The sequence below is a fragment of the Rutidosis leptorrhynchoides genome, chromosome 2 (genome assembly GCF_046630445.1).
Source record: "Rutidosis leptorrhynchoides isolate AG116_Rl617_1_P2 chromosome 2, CSIRO_AGI_Rlap_v1, whole genome shotgun sequence".
NCBI classification, from domain to species: domain Eukaryota; kingdom Viridiplantae; phylum Streptophyta; class Magnoliopsida; order Asterales; family Asteraceae; genus Rutidosis; species Rutidosis leptorrhynchoides.
In genome coordinates this window covers 144,994,618-145,014,349 of record NC_092334.1, presented here as the reverse complement: position 1 = coordinate 145,014,349, position 19,732 = coordinate 144,994,618, and positions in this window count along the sequence as shown.

Sequence of the window (19,732 nt, the reverse complement as noted above, 5' to 3'; positions counted from 1 at the left end):
CAAGTGATGGATTCAGTAGTTGGGGTGAGAAACAAGGTTTTTAGAATATTACGGGTCTGTTGGTCATTACGAAACCCTCGTCCTTTTGACGACATTACAACATGCTGCCTAGCCAATGGTCATAACGGTTATTTTCCACAAGACCAAGGATGGGAAGTCGTCTTAGTAAAACCAGAATGCATGACTTGTTTCTGGACTTATGAATTACGTGTCTTTATTTCTTTTGCTGAACAACTTGCGTATTAACTAGATTTATCTTCAAAACTGTCATGTATCATAGTGTACTATATTTCATGTTATATGTAATATAGCGAAGTTATAAGTTTGAAGAATATTTGTATGTGATATATTATTATAATCAGTTTTTCATATGGAATTGTAGTAGTTGAATTGTATATTAGCTACTAAGTATGAACTTAACGGGTAGGTAGTACCCGAATTTAAACTTATAAAACGCTAATATGAAGAAAAAGCTTTTATAAATAAGTTCATATTATGCTACGAAATACTATTGACTACTCTTAATATTCTGTATGATTAACTCAATTCAGTTGGCTATTTTGAAGGAAATGGCACCGACTACTCGACACACCATGAATATGAGCGAAGAGGAATTTCGTACCTTTCTTGCTGCAAACATAGCCGCAGTAAAGGCTGCGCTACATACCAACAATAACTCTGAATCTAGCAATGCAGCTAACGGTGCAAGAAATCGTATAGGATGCTCCTACAAAGAATTCACTGCCTGCAGACCTTTGAAATTTGATGGAACCGAAGGACCAATTGGATTGAAATGGTGGACCGAGAAAGTCTAATTGGTGTTTGCCATAAGTAAGTGTACTAAAGAAGACAAAGTTAAGTACGCTACGCATACGTTCATAGGTACTGCGTTAACATGGTGGAACACCTATCTTGAACATGTAGGACAAAATGCTGCTTACGCACTATCGTGGTCGGCATTCAAGCAATTGATGAACGAGCAGTACCGTCCTAGAAACGAAGTCAATAAACTCAAGGCAGAACTTAGAGAGTTACGAACACAAGGGTTCGATGTTACCACATATGAATGACAATTCACAGAGTTGTGCCTATTGTGTCCAGGAGCATTCGAAGATGAATAAGAGAATATCGACGCGTTTATAAAAGGGTTACCAGTAAGGATTCAAGAAGATGTGAGTTCACACGAGCCCGCTTCTATACAGAAGGCAAGTCGAATGGCTCATAAACTCATAAATCAGATTGAGGGAAGAATTAAAGAGCAGGAAGAAGCCAACACGAAAGAACTCAAGAGTCACCAGTACAACAACAACAACAATTACAACCACAATCGCAACAACTATCCCAACAACCGCAACAACAATCGCAACAATAACCGCAATCCTAACAATAACTACAACAAACATCCCAACAACAAAAACAACAACTACTACTACAACAACCATTTCAATAACAATAACAATCCCAACAATAACCTCAATAACAACAACGGCAACAAAAACCAAAAACAGCCATGTCATAGGTGTGAAGAAAATCATCAGGGGTTTTGCACAACATTTTGCAACAGGTTTAAAAGAAATGGTCATAGCGTGACAAAGTTTGAGGTCTACGGACCAAAGTTTAACAGAACTAAAGGAACAAATAATGTCAGAACAAGTAATGCCGAAACGTATAGTGTCGGAGCAAGTAATACCAACGCTGTTTGTTATAAATGTGGAAAACCGGGCCACATTATTAGAAATTGCCCGAATCATGGGAATACTAATGGGCAGGGCCGTTGAAGAGTTTTCAATATTAATGCGGCAGAAGCACAGGAAGACCCGGAGCTTGTTACGGGTACGTTTCTTATTGACGATAAATCTGCTTATGTTTTATTTGATTCGGGTGCGGATAGAAGCTATATGAGTAGAGAATTTTGTGCTAAATTAAGTTGCCCATTGACGCCTTTGGATAATAAATTTTTACTCGAATTAGCAAATGGTAAATTAATTTCAGCAGATAATATATGTCGGGATAGAGAAATTAAACTGGGTGATGAAACGTTTAAGATTGATTTAATACCGGTCGAGTTAGGGAGTTTTGATGTAATAATTGGCATGGACTAGTTGAAGAGGGTAAGAGCAGAGGTCATTTGTTACAAAAATGCGATTCGCATTATGCGTGAAAAAGGAAAACCTTTAATGGTGTACAGAGAAAAGAACAACGCAAAATTAAATCTTATTAGTAGTTTGAAGGCGCAAAAACTAATAAGAAAAGGTTGTTACGTAATTCTATCACACATCGAGGAAGTTAAACCTGAAGAAAAGAACATCAGTGATGTTCCCGTCGCAAAAGAATTTCCCGATGTATTTTTGAAAGAATTACCGGGACTACCTCCACACCGGTCCGTTGAATTTCAAATAGACCTTGTACCGGGAGCTGCACCAATAGCTTGTTCTCCATACAGACTCGCACCTAGCAAAATGAAGGAACTTCAGAGCCAATTACAAGAACTTTTAGAGCGTGATTTCATTCGACCAAGCACATCACCGTGGGAGCACCTGTTTTGTTGTCAAGAAGAAAGATGGTACATTCAGGTTGTGTATCGACTACCGAGAGTTGAACAAACTTACCATCAAGAACCGCTACCCACTACCGAGAATCGACGACTTATTTGATCAACTACAAGGCTCGTCTATTTATTCGAAGATCGATTTACGTTCTGGATATCATCAAATGCGGGTGAAGGAGGATGATATTCCAAAGACTGCTTTTAGGACGCGTTACGGTCATTACGAGTTTATGGTTATGCCGTTTGGATTGACTAACGCACCAGCTGTGTTCATGGACCTCATGAACCGAGTGTGTGGGCTATATCTTGACAAGTTTGTCATTGTTTTCATCAATGACATACTTATTTACTCAAAGAATGATCAAGAGCACGAAGAACATTTGAGAAAAGTGCTAGAGTTTCTGAGAAAAGAAAAACTGTACGCTAAGTTTTCAAAGTGTGCATTTTGGTTGGAAGAAGTTCAATTCCTTGGTCATATAGTGAACAAAGAAGGTATTCAGGTGGATCCAGCAAAGATTGAAACCGTTGAAAAGTGGGAAACCCCGAAAACTCCGAAACACATATGCCAATTTTTAGGGCTAGCTGGTTATTACAGGAGATTCATCCAAGATTTTTCTAAAATAGCAAAACCCTTGACTGCATTAACGCATAAAGGGAAGAAATTTGAATGGAAAGATGAACAAGAGAAAGCGTTTCAATTGCTAAAGAAAAAGTTAACTACATCACCTATATTGTCATTACCTGAAGGGAATGATGATTTTGTGATATATTGTGACGCCTCAAAACAAGGTCTCAGTTGTGTATTAATGCAACGAACGAAAGTAATTGCTTATGCATCTAGACAATTGAAGATTCATGAACAGAATTATACGACGCATGATTTGGAATTAGGCGCGGTTGTTTTTGCATTAAAGACTTGGAGGCACTACTTATATGGGGTCAAAAGTATTATATATACCGACCACAAAAGTCTTCAGCACATATTTAATCAGAAACAACTGAATATGAGGCAGCGTAGGTGGATTGAATTGTTGAATGATTACGACTTTGAGATTAGTTACCACCCGGGAAAGGCAAATGTGGTAGCCGACGCCTTGAGCAGAAAGGACAGAGAACCCATTCGAGTAAAAGCTATGAATATAATGATTCACACTAACCTTACTACTCAAATAAAGGAGGCGCAACAAGGAGTTTTAAAAGAGGGAAATTTAAAGGATGAAATACCCAAAGGATCAGAGAAGCATCTTAATATTCGGGAAGACGGAACCCGGTATAGGGCTGAAAGAATTTGGGTACCAAAATTTGGAGATATGAGAGAAATGGTAGTTAGAGAAGCTCATAAAACCAGATACTCAATACATCCTGGAACGGGGAAGATGTACAAGGATCTCAAGAAACATTTTTGGTGGCCGGGTATGAAAGCCGATGTTGCTAAATACGTAGAGGAATGTTTGAAGTGTTCTAAGGTTAAAGCAGAGCATCAGAAAACATCAGGTCTACTTCAACAACCCGAAATCCTGGAATGGAAATGGGAAAATATTACCATGTATTTCATCACTAAATTGCCAAGGATTGCAAGTGGTTTTGATACTATTTGGGTAATTGTTGATCGTCTCACCAAATCAGCACACTTCATGCCAATAAGAGAAGATGACAAGATAGAGAAGTTAGCATGACTGTATTTGAAGGAAGTCGTCTCCAGATATGGAATACCAATCTCTATTATCTCTGATAGGGATGGCAGATTTATTTCAAGATTCTGGCAGACATTACAACAAGCATTGGGAACTTGTCTAGACATGAGTACTGCCTATCATCCACAAACTGATGGGCAGAGCGAAAGGACAATACAAACACTTGAAGACATGCTACGAGCATGTGTTATTGATTTCGGAAATAGTTGGGATCGACATCTACCGTTAGCAGAATTTTCCTACAACAACAGCTACCATTCAAGCATTGAGATGGCGTCGTTTGAAGCACTTTATGGTAGAAAGTGCAGGTCTCTGATTTGTTAGAGTGAAGTGGGGGATAGACAGATTACGGGTCCGGAGATAATACAAGAAACTACCGAGAAGATCATCCAAATTCAACAACAATTGAAAACCGCCCAAAGTTGACAAAAGAGCTACGCTGACATTAAAAGAAAAGATATAGAATTTGAAATTGGCGAGATGGTCATGCTTAAAGTTTCACCTTGGAAAGGCGTTGTTCGATTTGGTAAATGAGGGAAACTAAATCCAAGGTATATTGGACCATTCAAGATTATTGAACGTGTCGGACCAGTAGCTTACCGACTTGAATTACCACAACAACTCGCAGCTGTACATAACACTTTTCACGTCTCGAATTTGAAAAAATGTTTTGCTAAAGAAGATCTCACTATTCAGTTAGACGAAATTCAAATCAACGAAAAACTTCAATTCATTGAAGAACCCGGCGAAATAATGGATCGTGATGTTAAAAGACTTAAGCAAAACAAGATACCAATTGTTAAGGTTCAATGGAATGCTTGTAGAGGACTCGAGTTCACCTGGGAGCGTGAAGATCAGATGAAGAAGAAATACCCGCACCTATTTCCAGAAGATTCGTCAACACCTTCTACAACTTAAAATTTCGGGACGAAATTTATTTAACGGGTAGGTACTGTAGTGACCCAAACTTTTCCATGTTTATATATAATAAATAAAATTGTTATTTACGTGATTAAGTGTTTCCAACATGTTAAGCAATCAAACTTGTTAAGACTTGATTAATTGAAATAGGTTTCATATAGACAATTGACCACCCAAGTTGACCGGTGATTCACGAACGTTAAAACTTGTAAAAACTATATGATGATATATATATGATTATATATATATATATATATTTAACATGATATTATGATAAGTAAGTATCTCATTAGGTATTTTCACAATGAGTTATATATATAAAGTTGAGTTTATTGAATTAAAAAACTCGAAACGGTATATATAACGATTATCGTTATAACAACGTCTTACTAAATACATATGAATCATATTAAGATATTGATACACTATGTTTAATCATGATAAATGATAAGTAAACATGTCATTAAGTATATTAACAATGAAATACATATGTAAAAACAAGACTACTAACTTAATGATTTCGAAACGAGACATATATGTAACGATTATCGTTGTAACGACATTTAAATGTATATATATCATATTAAGATATATTAATATATCATAATATCATGATAATATAATAATTTAACATCTCATTAGATATAATAAATATTGGGTTAACAACATTTAACAAGATCGGTAACTTAAAGGTTTCAAATCAACATTTACATGTAACGACTAACGACTAACGATGACTTAACGACTCAGTTAAAATGTATATACATGTAGTGTTTTAATATGTATTCATACACTTTTGAAAGACTTCAAGACACTTATCAAAATACTTCTACTTAACAAAAATGCTTACAATTACATCCTCGTTCAGTTTCATCAACAATTCTACTCGTATGCACCCGTATTCGTACTAGTACAATAAACAGCTTTTATATGTATGTACTATTGGTATATACACTCCAATGATCAGCTCTTAGCAGCCCATGTGAGTCACCTAACACATATGGGAACCATCATTTGGCAACTAGCCTGAAATATCTCATAAAATTACAAAAATATTAGTAATCATTCATGACTTATTTACATATAAACAAAATTACACATCCTTTATATCTAATCCATATACCAACGACCAAAAACACCTACAAACACTTTCATTCTTAAATTTTCTTCATCTAATTGATCTCTCTCAAGTTCTATCTTCAAGTTCTAAGTGTTCTTCATAAATTCTATAAGTTCTAGTTTCATAAAATCAAGAATACTTCCAAGTTTGCTAGCTTACTTCCAATCTTGTAAAGTGATCATCCAACCTCAAGAAATCTTTCTTATTTACAGTAATATATCTTTCTAATACAAAGTAATACTCATATTCAAACTTTGATTCAATTTCTATAACTATAACAATCTTATTTCAAGTGGAAATCTTACTTGAACTTGTTTTCGTGTCATGATTCTGCTTCAAGAACTTTCAAGCCATCCAAGGATCCTTTGAAGCTAGATCCATTTGTCTTTTTTCCAGTAGGTTTATCCACAAAACTTGAGGTAGTAATGATGTTCATAACATCATTCGATTCATACATATAAAGCTATCTTATTCGAAGGTTTAAACTTGAAATCACTAGAACATAGTTTAGTTAATTCTAAACTTGTTCGCAAACAAAAGTTAATTCTTCTAACTTGACTTTTAAAATCAACTAAACACATGTCCTATATCTATATGATATGCTAACTTAATGATTTAAAACTTGGAAACACGAAAAACACCGTAAAACAGGACATACGCCGTCGTAGTAACACCGCGGGCTATTTTGGGTTTGATAATTAAAAACTATGATAAACTTTGATTTAAAAGTTGTTGTTCTGGGAAAATAATTTTTCTTATGAACATGAAACTATATCCAAAAATCATGGTTAAACTCAAAGTGGAAGTATGTTTTTCAAAATGGTCATCAAGACGTCGTTCTTTCGACTGGAATGACTACCTCTTACAAAAACGACTTGTAACTTATATTTCCAACTATAAACCTATACTTTTTCTGTTTAGATTCATAAAATAGAGTTCAATATGAAACCATGGCAACTTGAAACACTCAAAACGGATTTAAAACGAAGAAGTTATGGGTAAAACAAGATTGGATATTTTTGCTTGTTGTAGCTACGTGAAAATTGGTAACAAATTTATATTAATCATATCCTAGCTAACTTATATTGTATTATACATGTATTCTAATATATTATGTAATCTTGGGATACCATAGACACGTATGCAAATGTTTTGACATATCATATCAACCCATCTATATACATTATTTGGAACAACCATAGACACTCTATATGCAGTAATGTTGGAGTTAGCTATACAGGGTTGAGGTTGATTCCAAATATATATATACTTTGAGTTGTGATCTAGCCTGAGACGTGTATACACTGGGTCGTGGATTGATTCAAGATAATATATATCGATTTATTTCTGTACATCTAATTGTGGACAACTAGTTGTAGGTTACTAACGAGGACAACTGACTTAATAAACTTAAAACATTAAAACGTATTAAAAATGTTGTAAATATATTTTGAACATACTTTGATATATATGTACATATTTGTTATAGGTTCCTGAATCGATCAGTGGCCAAGTCTTACTTCCCGGCGAAGTAAAAATCTGTGAAAGTGAGTTATAGTCCCACTTTTAAAAATCTAATATTTTGGGATGAGAATACATGCAGTTTTATAAATGTTTTACGAAATAGACACAAGTAATTGAAACTACATTATATGGGTGAATGATCGAAGCCAAATATGCCCTTTTTGCTTAGTAACCTAAGAATTAGTAAACCGATCTACTAATTGACACGAATCCTAAAGATAGATCTATTGGGCCTAACGAACCTCATCCAAAGTACCGGATGCTTTAGTACTTCGAATTCGTTTTTATCATGTCCGAAGGATTTCCCGGAATGATAGGGGATATTCTTATATGCATCTTGTTAATGTCGGTTACCAGGTGTTCACCATATGAATGAATTTTATCTCTATGTATGGGATGTATATTGAAATATGAAATCTTGTGGTCTATTATTATGATTTGATAATATATAGGTTAAACCTATAACTCACCAACATTTTTGTTGACGTTTTAAGCATGTTTATTCTCAGGTGATTATTAAGAGCTTCCGCTGTTGCATACTAAAATAAGGACAAGATTTGGAGTCCATGCTTGTATGATATTATGTAAAAACTGCATTCAAGAACTTATTTTTGATGTAATATATTCTTATTGTAAACCATTATGTAATGGTCGTGTGTAAACGGTATATTTTAGATTATCATTATTTGATAATCTACGTAATACTTTTTAAACCTTTATCGATAAAATAAAGGTTATGGTTGTTTTAAAAATGAATGCAGTCTTTGAAAAACGTCTCATATAGAGGTCAAAACATCGCGACGAAATCAATTAATATGGAACGTTTATAATCAATATGAACGGGACATTTCAGCCTACCCCCAATAATTAAGCATGCATTCAACGAGCAATTAAAAATATCACTGTAGGGACTTAGTCGGACATAGCCTGGTATAGCACAGTTTAGTAGTTTGGTACTTGTGTCTAAGTTATAAAATGTAAAAACAGCATGTGTCTCACCCCAATAAAAGTAAGTAAGTTTGCTAGCAATAAAGAATGGGGCTATGAATTCACCTTAGTAAGTAGAGAGAGAAAGAGTTATTCCTCAGAATAGAAAGTTGGATGAGTGAGCAGAAAAGTCAACCTATTGATATTTAAGAGTAGTAAGTGTTTTTGCCCAAGTTTAAGTAGATGTTTAAGTATGATAGTGTTGTAAGTATAGTTCGTTTTACTAAGTTTCCTTTCCTAGTAAGTTTCTATTTTTAGAAAGTTTCCACTTTTAGTAGATTTCTTATCTTAGTAAGTTTCTATAACTAGAAAGTTTCTACTTTAAGAGTGTTTTCCATTTTAGGATACTTGCCGTATTAGATAAGCTTCCAATCACCCCTTTCCTTTCGAATGGCCATTTCAGGTCTAGGGGCTTGAGCTATAGGATCCTTTAAATCGGAAATCCAAACCCTTCCGCCTAGAGTTTCGTAGAAACCATTCGTCAAGAAAGTTCGAAGATCTATACATCTCTAATACATATCCCAAAATGTTTTTATGTGTTATAATATAAGTAGTAGGTTATAGGTGTTAGTAATAGTAATAGTGTATACATGTTAATTAATAGTATAAGTAGTATTAGGGTTTCATTAATCAGGGTTAGTTAATTAAACTAGTATTTTAATGATTAGGGTTTAGGGTTTTGAGGATCTACAAAATATGAATGTTAAGATCATGCACGAATATGATTATGAATATAAACATGAATTGAAAGAAAGATTTAAAAGTTTTAAGATTTTGGATCATACCTTGTTAATGATGATGAAGATTAACAAGAAACAAGAAGAAAACTTGGTGATGAAGATCAAATAACCCAAATAATGAAGAACACGCTTGAAAATCTTGATGAACACGAAGAACAAGCTTGAAGATCCGAATACCACAAGAGAGGGAGAGGGCGAGATTATTTTTGAGAGAGGATTTTGGTGTGATTTGTAAATGAGAAACTAGGAGTCTAGGGGTGTTTATATAGTGCAAGTATTAGAGTGTTAGTCAACATAAGGATGTTCTAATTAATGATTTTATTTTATTTTATAGTTTTTAGTCAACAATAGGTGGTACTAGTATATATATATATATATATATATATATATATATATATATATATATATATATATATATATATATATATATATATATATATATATATATATATATATATATATATATATATATATATATATATATATATATATATATATATATATATATTATTTTATTTAGTCAACATAAGGATGTAATTATTTAAGATTCTTTAGTCTCATTATTATTATTATTATTATTATTATTATTATTATTATTATTATTATTATTATTATTATTATTATTATTATTATTATTATTATTATTATTATTATTTTTACATTTACTACATGATAAGTATTATTTTCTTTTTACTAATTCATGACTTGTATATATTTTTTTATTTAGTTCCTAATTGTTTTATTATTTATATAAATGTCACTTTTTATTTATTACTTATAGGTTATTAGTTATAATATTACATAAATGCATAAATTTTAATTAGCAGTGAGTGTCGACTAACAATTTATTATTTTCATCTTTTATTAACTTGTCAATTATTGCACAAAGTTAATTAATATATTTTATAATCTTAACACTTAACAATTGTTGATTAAAGTTTAATCATTTAATTATATTGTTTGGGCATTTAATATTGGAAAAATATAGAACGGAAAAATGAGGGTCGTTATAGTACCTCCCTGTTATTAGAAACTTCGTCCCGAAGTTTCAAGTAGATTTCTCGTTTGCATCAGCAGTTGAGAAGAGATGGGGGGTATTTCCGTATCGTTTATTCTTCGCGTTCCTGATAATGCTAAAAACGAACATATATTTCATAGCATTATCCCTCAAGAAAGACAAGCTTTTAGTTGCAATTGTTCTATTTACAAGTGATATTCGTTTAAATAATAAAAGGTGAAGACAAAAGACAGATTCGACGAATTGAAGACGCAAATGACCAAAAAGCTAAAAAGTACAAAGTACAGTTAAAGTGGTTCAAATTATTGATGAGAAACATCTAAAAGTTACAAGAGTACGAGCCGCAAAATGCAAAGTACAAGATATTAAATAGTACGAAAGGACGTTCGAAAATCCGAAACTGGGACCAGAGTCAACTCTCAAAGTGACGCCCCGTACTAAATCAACATGTATGGACCATCACCAACAGGATCATTACAAGGTCACACTATATGCGTTTTCAAAACAAGTTTGCATTCATGATAAAAGGTGACGTCATAACCAACGTCAAATGTTTTACAACCAAAAGTATGCTTCTACGAATAGCAAGCAGGTAATAATAGTACGTGACCCTTAGGTAGTTACAAATCATTGTTCAAAAGTAATAAAGTTTAAATGCAAGATAAAATGTTTCATGCAGTAACATCTCTAATAAGGCTGCGGGTGGCTAATCAGCAAGACTAGTACAACAGCGGAAGCAAGCAACCTTAAGCACCTGAGAAAAACATGCTTACAAACGTCAACACAAAGGTTGGTGAGCTATAGTTTAAGTATAACAGTAATATAAGGTAGGCCACGAGATTTCAGTGCTTCAACAGCGTTTCAAAACAGTATGAAAAGTATATGTATAACCGTGGGCACTTGGTAACTAACTTAACATTTATCACCCCCTAAAAGTACACTTGGCGAGTGCGTATGTTTATGAAGTATTAAACACCCGTTAAATGCTAGCGCTACTAGCCCGAGTGGGGATTTCAAACCCTATGGATCCATATCTAAGATTCGCGTTCACCGATTCAAAGACCAATGACTAAACGTTACCGAGCTAAGGGGAAAATTTATGTCGTTGTATAACCGATACATATATAAAGTTTAAGTACTCGTGCCTAGTATGTAAAACGTAAAATGCGCATGTATTCTCAGTTCCCAAAATAGTTAAAGTAAAAAGGGATGCCATAACTCACAGTGGTTAAGTAGTAGTAAAGTTGACACGGGAAAGGTAAGCAAATATGTTTGTCCGAAAAGGTCCTCAACCTAAGTCAAAAGTTACTAAGTCAGTAAATCGTCCCAATAGGTTTATAAGTATGTAAATTAGGTCTTAAGTATCATCAGCATTCATCATTTAACAAAAAGTGTAAAGTAAGTTTCAAGTAAAGACTAGGGTTTGAAACAAAGGCTGACTTTGTTCAGTCGCCATGACCTCTATACAAACTGAAATGAGGTGAGACCAGTGGCCATGGCTCCGTATATGAGTCCCCTAGGTACTGACCAATTTCCAGAACCAAAATCGTCTTCGTTTGACCGTGGTGATGGTTTAAGTGCGAGTAGGTCAGAAATTTCAGCATAACGTTAATAGGGTGTAGTGACTTTCGGGAGGCCATAGATCCTAAACCGTAACTCGGATTAAGACGAGGTTTAAACGGAAAATCATATACTCGAACCGAACTAACTGAAAAACAAATTTCCAATAGCCCAGGTTGTAACATCCCGCCTTTTTCCATTTACTTTTCCGTTTAACTATTTTAAAGTCCGTTATATATTTATAACATCTTTCGTTAATACGCGTTTTAAATTATCTCGATTAGGTAATTCACGCACCCGATTCAAACTTGAGGGACTAAAATTGACACGGGGCAAACTAGTTGACTAGGTCAACTAGTCCACCCCAATCACCACCATTCAACCATCTCCCTCTCTCTCTCTTTCTCTCTAGCAAGAACACACACATTTACCAAATTCATTCAATCATCATCTAAATCCGATCTAGGAGGCTTACAACAAAATAAATTACATATTCGTAATCCTCTCTTCATCCTCTTCATTTTGGTACCAACTTCATCTCGTTTGGGTAACATTTCTAAAACTCTAGATTTCTCTAAATTCGTGTTTTTGACTTGAAATGGTGTTAGTTAGTGTCTATGGCTCATTGTGATGTCGTGTGTGTAATTTACATGCTCGATCTCGTTGTTTTAGTGTAACTAGCATGAACTTGAATTTTGGTATGTTGTTCTTGAATTTTGGATGATCATATGTTGTTAGATGTTAAAAGTTCATGTTCTAATTGTGTTCCTAGTATCACTAGCTTCAATTTGATGTGTAGGTTGCCTTAGAAAACTTCATGAACTTGATTATTGATTTTGGTGAATTTGAGCTAGGGTTTAATGAACTTGAAATGATTATTTGATGCATTGATTGCCATGATTTGTTGTTAGTAAGTTGTTAGTTGTATTGTATGCTCAATTACCTACAAAATGGCATGTCATATGTATGCATTGAATGCCTAAATCATTAAATGTGCATTGGTGAGTTTGAAGCATTAATGTGTGCATTGAATGATCACTTGGTTTGAAAACTCGGTTGTTACAAATGAGGTTTTTGATTGATGAATTGTGTTTAGTTGCATTCTACGTCAAAAGAGCTTTCCAACGATATAAGGTGCGAGTCCTAAGTGTTAGCGGTTTGTGTTTTATGCACAAAAAGGTTTTGGATTGAGACTTGAACATTTGGGACTGGCCAGGCACCAGCACCCGGCCTTTGCCGCGACGCGGCCCTTTCCTGTCGCGGCGCGACATATAAGGGGGCCAGGTTCTGACCTCCTTGTCCCAAATGTGAAAAATGTTTGGCATACTACGGACCTCCGATTCACATGAAACTTGTTCTAACATGCTCATATATGATTAAAAACCTCAGAAAAATAGTTCGGGACCCGACCCGAACATGTTGACTTTTTCGTTGACTTTGACCCGACTAAGTTGACTTTTAATCAAACTTAACCAAATGGTTGTGCAATCGTTCTAACATGCTTTTATACTTGTATCTTGCATGAAACGTGACAATTTGATTCACATGCTACATAATCGAGTCGTAACGAGCCATAGGACTAATTGAACATCTTTGACCTATCGTGTTTACCGTTATTGATACAACCTATTGTTTAGGTCAAGACTAGCATTGTTCTTTGCACACGTTTACTTGTTGAAGTACTTTACTACTCGTGCACTCAAGGTGAGATCATAGTCCCACTTTTACTCTTTTTAAACTTACATTGGGATGAGAAAACATAAACATTTCTTTACTAAGTGAACACAAGTACAGGAAAACAAACATTCTACATACGAGTTTAGAACAAAATCCTCAATTCGATTATTGTAACATCCCGCATTTTTCCGTTAAATTTATTTTAACACCGTCTTTTTTTTTTTAATGACATCTCTCGTCACCTATATTTGTACACTTCGTTAACTAGTGTTCTTGATAATCCCGTTACTCGATTACAACATCTCTCGTTAACTTGCGTTTTAAAAATATTCGATCGGTTAAATTCCGCACCCGCTTTGAAACTCGAGGGACCGGAGTTGCCAAATGGGCAAACTAGTTGACTAGGTCAACTAGTCAACCCATTTTTCCACCATTCATTCATTCCATCATCTCCCTCATCTCTTTTCTCTCCATCTCAAGAACACACACATAAACCCATTCCATTCATTCATCATCTAAATTCAATCTTGGAAGCTCACAACAAATCCGACTACATATTCTTGATCCTCTCATCATTCTCTACGATTTGATACTAACTACACCGAGTTTGGGTAACTTTCTAAAAACTCTAGATTTCTATAAATTCGTGTTTTTGACTTGAAATTGTGTTAGTTAGTGTCTATGGCTCGTGTCTAGCATGAATATATGTTTTGTTTGCTTGATTTGTTGATTTGAGTAACTAGTTTGAACTTTTGAAGTGGGTTAGCTTAATCTTTGATTTTGGATGATTAAAAGTTGTTTAATTGTTAAAGTTCATGTTTTAATTGTGTTACTAGTATCATTAGCTACATTTTGAGGTGTAGGTTGATTAAGAAAACTTCAAAAACCCGATTAAGGATTTTGTGATGTTTGACTAGGGTTTGATAGTTCTTGACATGAACTTTTGAAGCTTGAATGCCATGAAATATTAATTGTTAGTGTTTAGTAGTAATGTATGCTTCATTACCTTCAAAACGGCATATCATATGTGTGAATTGGATTCCCGAAACTTAAAATGCGATTGATGAACTTGAAACTTTGAAAATGGACTTTTATTGATCACTTAATGAGATTTCGGCTATTGTAAATGATGTTTGTGATTGATGAATTGTGTTTAGTTGTATTCCTTGTAAAAATACCTTTCCGATGATATAAGACACATGTTTTGGGTGTTTGCGGGTCAAGAATTGGGTTGGAAAGAGTTTTGGTTCGCGCATACTTTGAAAAACAGAAAAGGGTCTGCCCAGATGGTGGCGCGGCGCGCCCCATCCCCGCGCGGCGCGCGAACTGGCCTGGCCAGATTCTGCTCATTTTGTCCCTTTTCACGTGAAATGTTTGACTAGCTATCGACCTCCGATTCACATGAAACTTGTTCTAATATACTTGTATATGAATAACTAGCATAGAAAAATAGTCCGGGACCCGACCCGAACGTGTTGACTTTTTCGTTGACTTTGACCAAGTTTGACTTTTAGTCAAACTTAACCAAACTTTTATGCAATCGTTCTAACATGCTTTTATACGTGATTCTTGTATGAAACTTGACAAATTGATTCACATGCTATATTTAATCGAGTCGTAACGAGCCATAGGACTAATTGAACACATTTCACCCGACCTTGTATCGTAACCGGTTAATTGACACAACTTACTTGTTTAGGTCAAGGCTAAGCAACTTTCATGCATACGTTACTTTGTGAAGTACTTTTATACTCGTGCACTCGAGGTGAGATCATAGTCCCACCTTTGCAAATACTTTTATACTTTTAAATCGTGGGCTGAGAAACATATACTTTATATACATTTATACGGTTTATACTTTCATACTTTGAATACAAATGCGAATACAAGAGCAAAGATACATACGAGTTAGAACGAAAATCCTCAAGTTCAATTACCATTAGTTACACTTGTAGGGTGTGAGCGAGAAATTATGTTGTGTGGCCATGCGGGTTTGACGAACCCTCATCTGACGGATGAAACGTATTTTCGGTATATAGTGTAGGTTCTAACACTATTATGCAGAGGTAAGATTCAGTTAAGTTTTGGTAATTGGGTGCTCGTGATACAGACAACATCTTTTGGGATGTATACGCTTGATATTCACTTTATACTAAATCTTATGGTTTACAAACACATCTTTAGAGATGTATACGCCTTGATACTAAACCTTGTGATTCAAAAACATACTTTCACAAATACATTTATGATCTCACCAACGTTTTTCGTTGATAGTTTTCTACATGTTTTCTCAGGTTCATACTTGGCTACTTGATACATGCTTCCGCACTCTTTGATTACTTGATTGGAGTCAACCATGCATGCATACGCTAGGGATAGCACTTTTGGATTCAAACTTTTGTTTACATACTTACGCTATTTATAGCAACTGTGTTTTTAAACTAATTATGTCGCAAGTTATTTCATTTATACTTTATGACTTTTGTAAACTTAGACTTGTTGTCGAACGGTTTTGTAAACTAAACTTGCAAGTCTTGTACCTTTCAAATGAATGCGACATAATTTTGGTCAAACGAGTCTCATATAGGGACTACGACCACGCAACGGGACCTAAGTTAACGGCGCCGTCAATAACGGTTTTGGTCGGGTCGTTACAAGTGGTATCAGAGCGTTGGTTGTAGGGAACTAGGACGTGCATTAGTGTGTCTAACAGAGTCGTTAGGACGCATTAGTGAGTCTAGACTACAACAGGATAGTTAGCATTTGCATTCTGACATACATTTGCTATAGATAGCACTTACTTGACTACTTGTGCATTATACTTGAATCATTCTTAGGCAAACTTTTTAATGGTACCCAACCTTCATCATACGAACTCGTATTCCGCCACTTTTTGGTAACACACGTAAATTCATGATTCATACACGTATGGATGACGACGACTTCATTAGTCACACTTGTTCGGGAACTCTGTCTCCCGGATTGTTATTTGCCACCGTTTCAACTTACTATCGGTTTCCCACTGGTGTTTCTTACTATCTACTTTTTGGTGTTACTACCATCACTACTCTAGGTGAGTATCGCCATCAACATTTATCACTACGGTTGCGTGCTACTCGTTATCATGACTCGTTATTCTTTTCATACCTGAATACCTTATTGTCTGACTCGAACCACATTGACGTGAACAATCATTTATACACTTCTGTGACGACCCAGAAATTTCCGACCAAATTTAAACTTTAATCTTTATATTATTCCGACACGATAAGCAAAGTTTGTTAAGTTAAATCTCAAGAATTTTAAACTGTGTTCATACATTCATTATAACCTCGACCAAATTCCGACGATTCACGAACCGTTATATATAAATAGATATGTTATGTATATATATATTATAACTTGAGAATATTAATAAAGTATTAAACGTATAATACTTTACACGAACGTATTTGTTTCAATATGATTTTCCACGAAATTAAAAAAATATATATATATTAAATGATTGAATTATCAGAAACATTGAATTATGATTACAAGTCTCTGTTGAGAGGTCCACTATGATTTGAGAAAATCTATTTCTCTTAACGATATTCAGAATAATTTGTAAAGCTATTTATAAATAAAAACAAAAAGTGTCATTTACGAAAGTTAGACAAAAGTTAGTGGAGAATTGGTTTCCATAATATTCTATTAATCTATTTTCAAACGTACAAAGACGTTTTCAGTTTAAAAAGAACTTTATTATTAAAACGTATATAACTTTTATAAATATCTAGAATCACTTTTGACAACTCATTACTTAACCAATATAATAAATATAACGATATTTATATTTTATTTCACTAAATATATATAACGATTTAAATTAATATTATATATATTTATACGCGTATTATACATATATAGTTTTTATACTTTTACTATACTTTAACTATACCTTTACTTTACTTTTACTTTTACTTTACTTTAACTTTAATAATTCACTTTAATAATTCATACTTTAATAATTCACTTTAATAATTCATACTTTAATAATTCACCTTAATAATTCATACTTTAATAATTCACTTTAATAATTCATACTTTAATAATTCACTTTAATAATTCATACTTTAATAATTCACTTTAATAATTCATACTTTAATAATTCACTTTAATAATTCATACTTTAATAATTCACTTTAATAATTCAAAAATCTATTATAAATAGAATTCAATAGGTTTCATTAATTCATAGAAACTTGAAAATATATTTCTCTAAACTCTCTCAATCGATTTATATATATATATATATATATATATATATATATATATATATATATATATATATATTTGCTCTGTATTATTTCAAGATATTATTAGTATACATAAAATATTACGACGGAGTACTGTCCGAGTGATTTCAAAATAGTTTTTTTGAATGAGTCGAAGCTAAGGAAATTATGGGTTATAGCTATGGAGGTGATGGGTATGGTTCATGAGTATGCTCATGAGGTCAATCTAGTATTTATCATCTCCGTTGCGTCTACGTACTTTCCTGCAATATTGAATCTCAATATTGATACGTTCGTGAATCCGAGGCCAACCTTGCACTTGTTAAATGACGTTATATGTATTTTTACTACGAAATACAGTATTGTGAGTTTCATTTGCTCCCTTTTATATATATTTTTGGGACTGAGAATACATGTGCTGTATTTATAAATGTTTTACGAAATAGGCACAAGTACTAAAACTAATTCTACGTGGGTTTAAACCAGAAATATACCCTTAGCTTGGTAACATTAAACTACTTGTCTATGTACGGTAGGCGCGAATCCTAAAGATAGATCTATTGGGCCTGACAAACCCCATCCTGACTATGGGATGCTTTAGTACTTCGAGGTTATTTTAAACACACCTGATCTGGTGTACTTCAGAGGGTAAAACATGAACGTTAAGGCATGTTACCGGGTGCCTACAACTTATAGAATACTTTTATACACTTGCGGGTGTACATATATTTATAAACGGAAATCTTGTGGTCTATTAATATATTGAAATGATTGTTATGATAAACCTATGAACTCACCAACCTTTTGGTTGACACTTTAAAGCATGTTTATTCTCAGGTATTAAAGAAATCTTCCGCTGTGCATTAGCTCATTTTAAGGATATTACTTGGAGTCATTCATGGCATATGTTGAAAGACGTTGCATTCGAGTTATTGAGTTCATCAAGATTATTATTAAGCCAATTATAGTTGGATGTATTATGAAATGGTGTGCATGCCGTCAATTTTCGTTGTAAAGAAAGTTTGTCTTTTAAAAACGAATGCAATGTTTGTAAAATGTATCATATAGAGGTCAAATACCTCGCGATGTAATCAACTATTGTGAATCGTTTATAATATATATGAACGGGTCCTTTCAGTTGGTATCAGAGCGGTGGTCTTAGCGAACCAGGTCTGCATTAGTGTGTCTAACTGATAGTCGTTAGGATGCATTAGTGAGTCTGGACTTCGACCGTGTCTGCATTTCAAAAGTTTTTCTCATCATTCTTGTCGAAAATTACCTGCTTATCATTCTTAGTCTAGACACATCTTATTGCATTGATTGCATGAATAGTGTATAGACAAAATTCATATCTTAGCGTATCTGCTAATTCATATCTTAGCGTATCTGTTACTGTAAACTTTGCCTGACATATTCCGTAAATTCCTCCGTAATCTACGAAACCTTTTGCTCTATATAATTAGAATACCACCCGATAGCCGGAAAATCATTTCATATCGAAAAATTCTTTATTCAATCGTACGAAATGGAATTCGTCATTAGTTCAAGTCCCTCGGATTCCGAAATGGAATCCCACTTAAGTTCCGAAAGCAGTGTGACCGGAATGGATCAACCAATTAGTCATCATCTATCTGGATGAATTGAGGATGGGTTCGTAGCCTCCTTA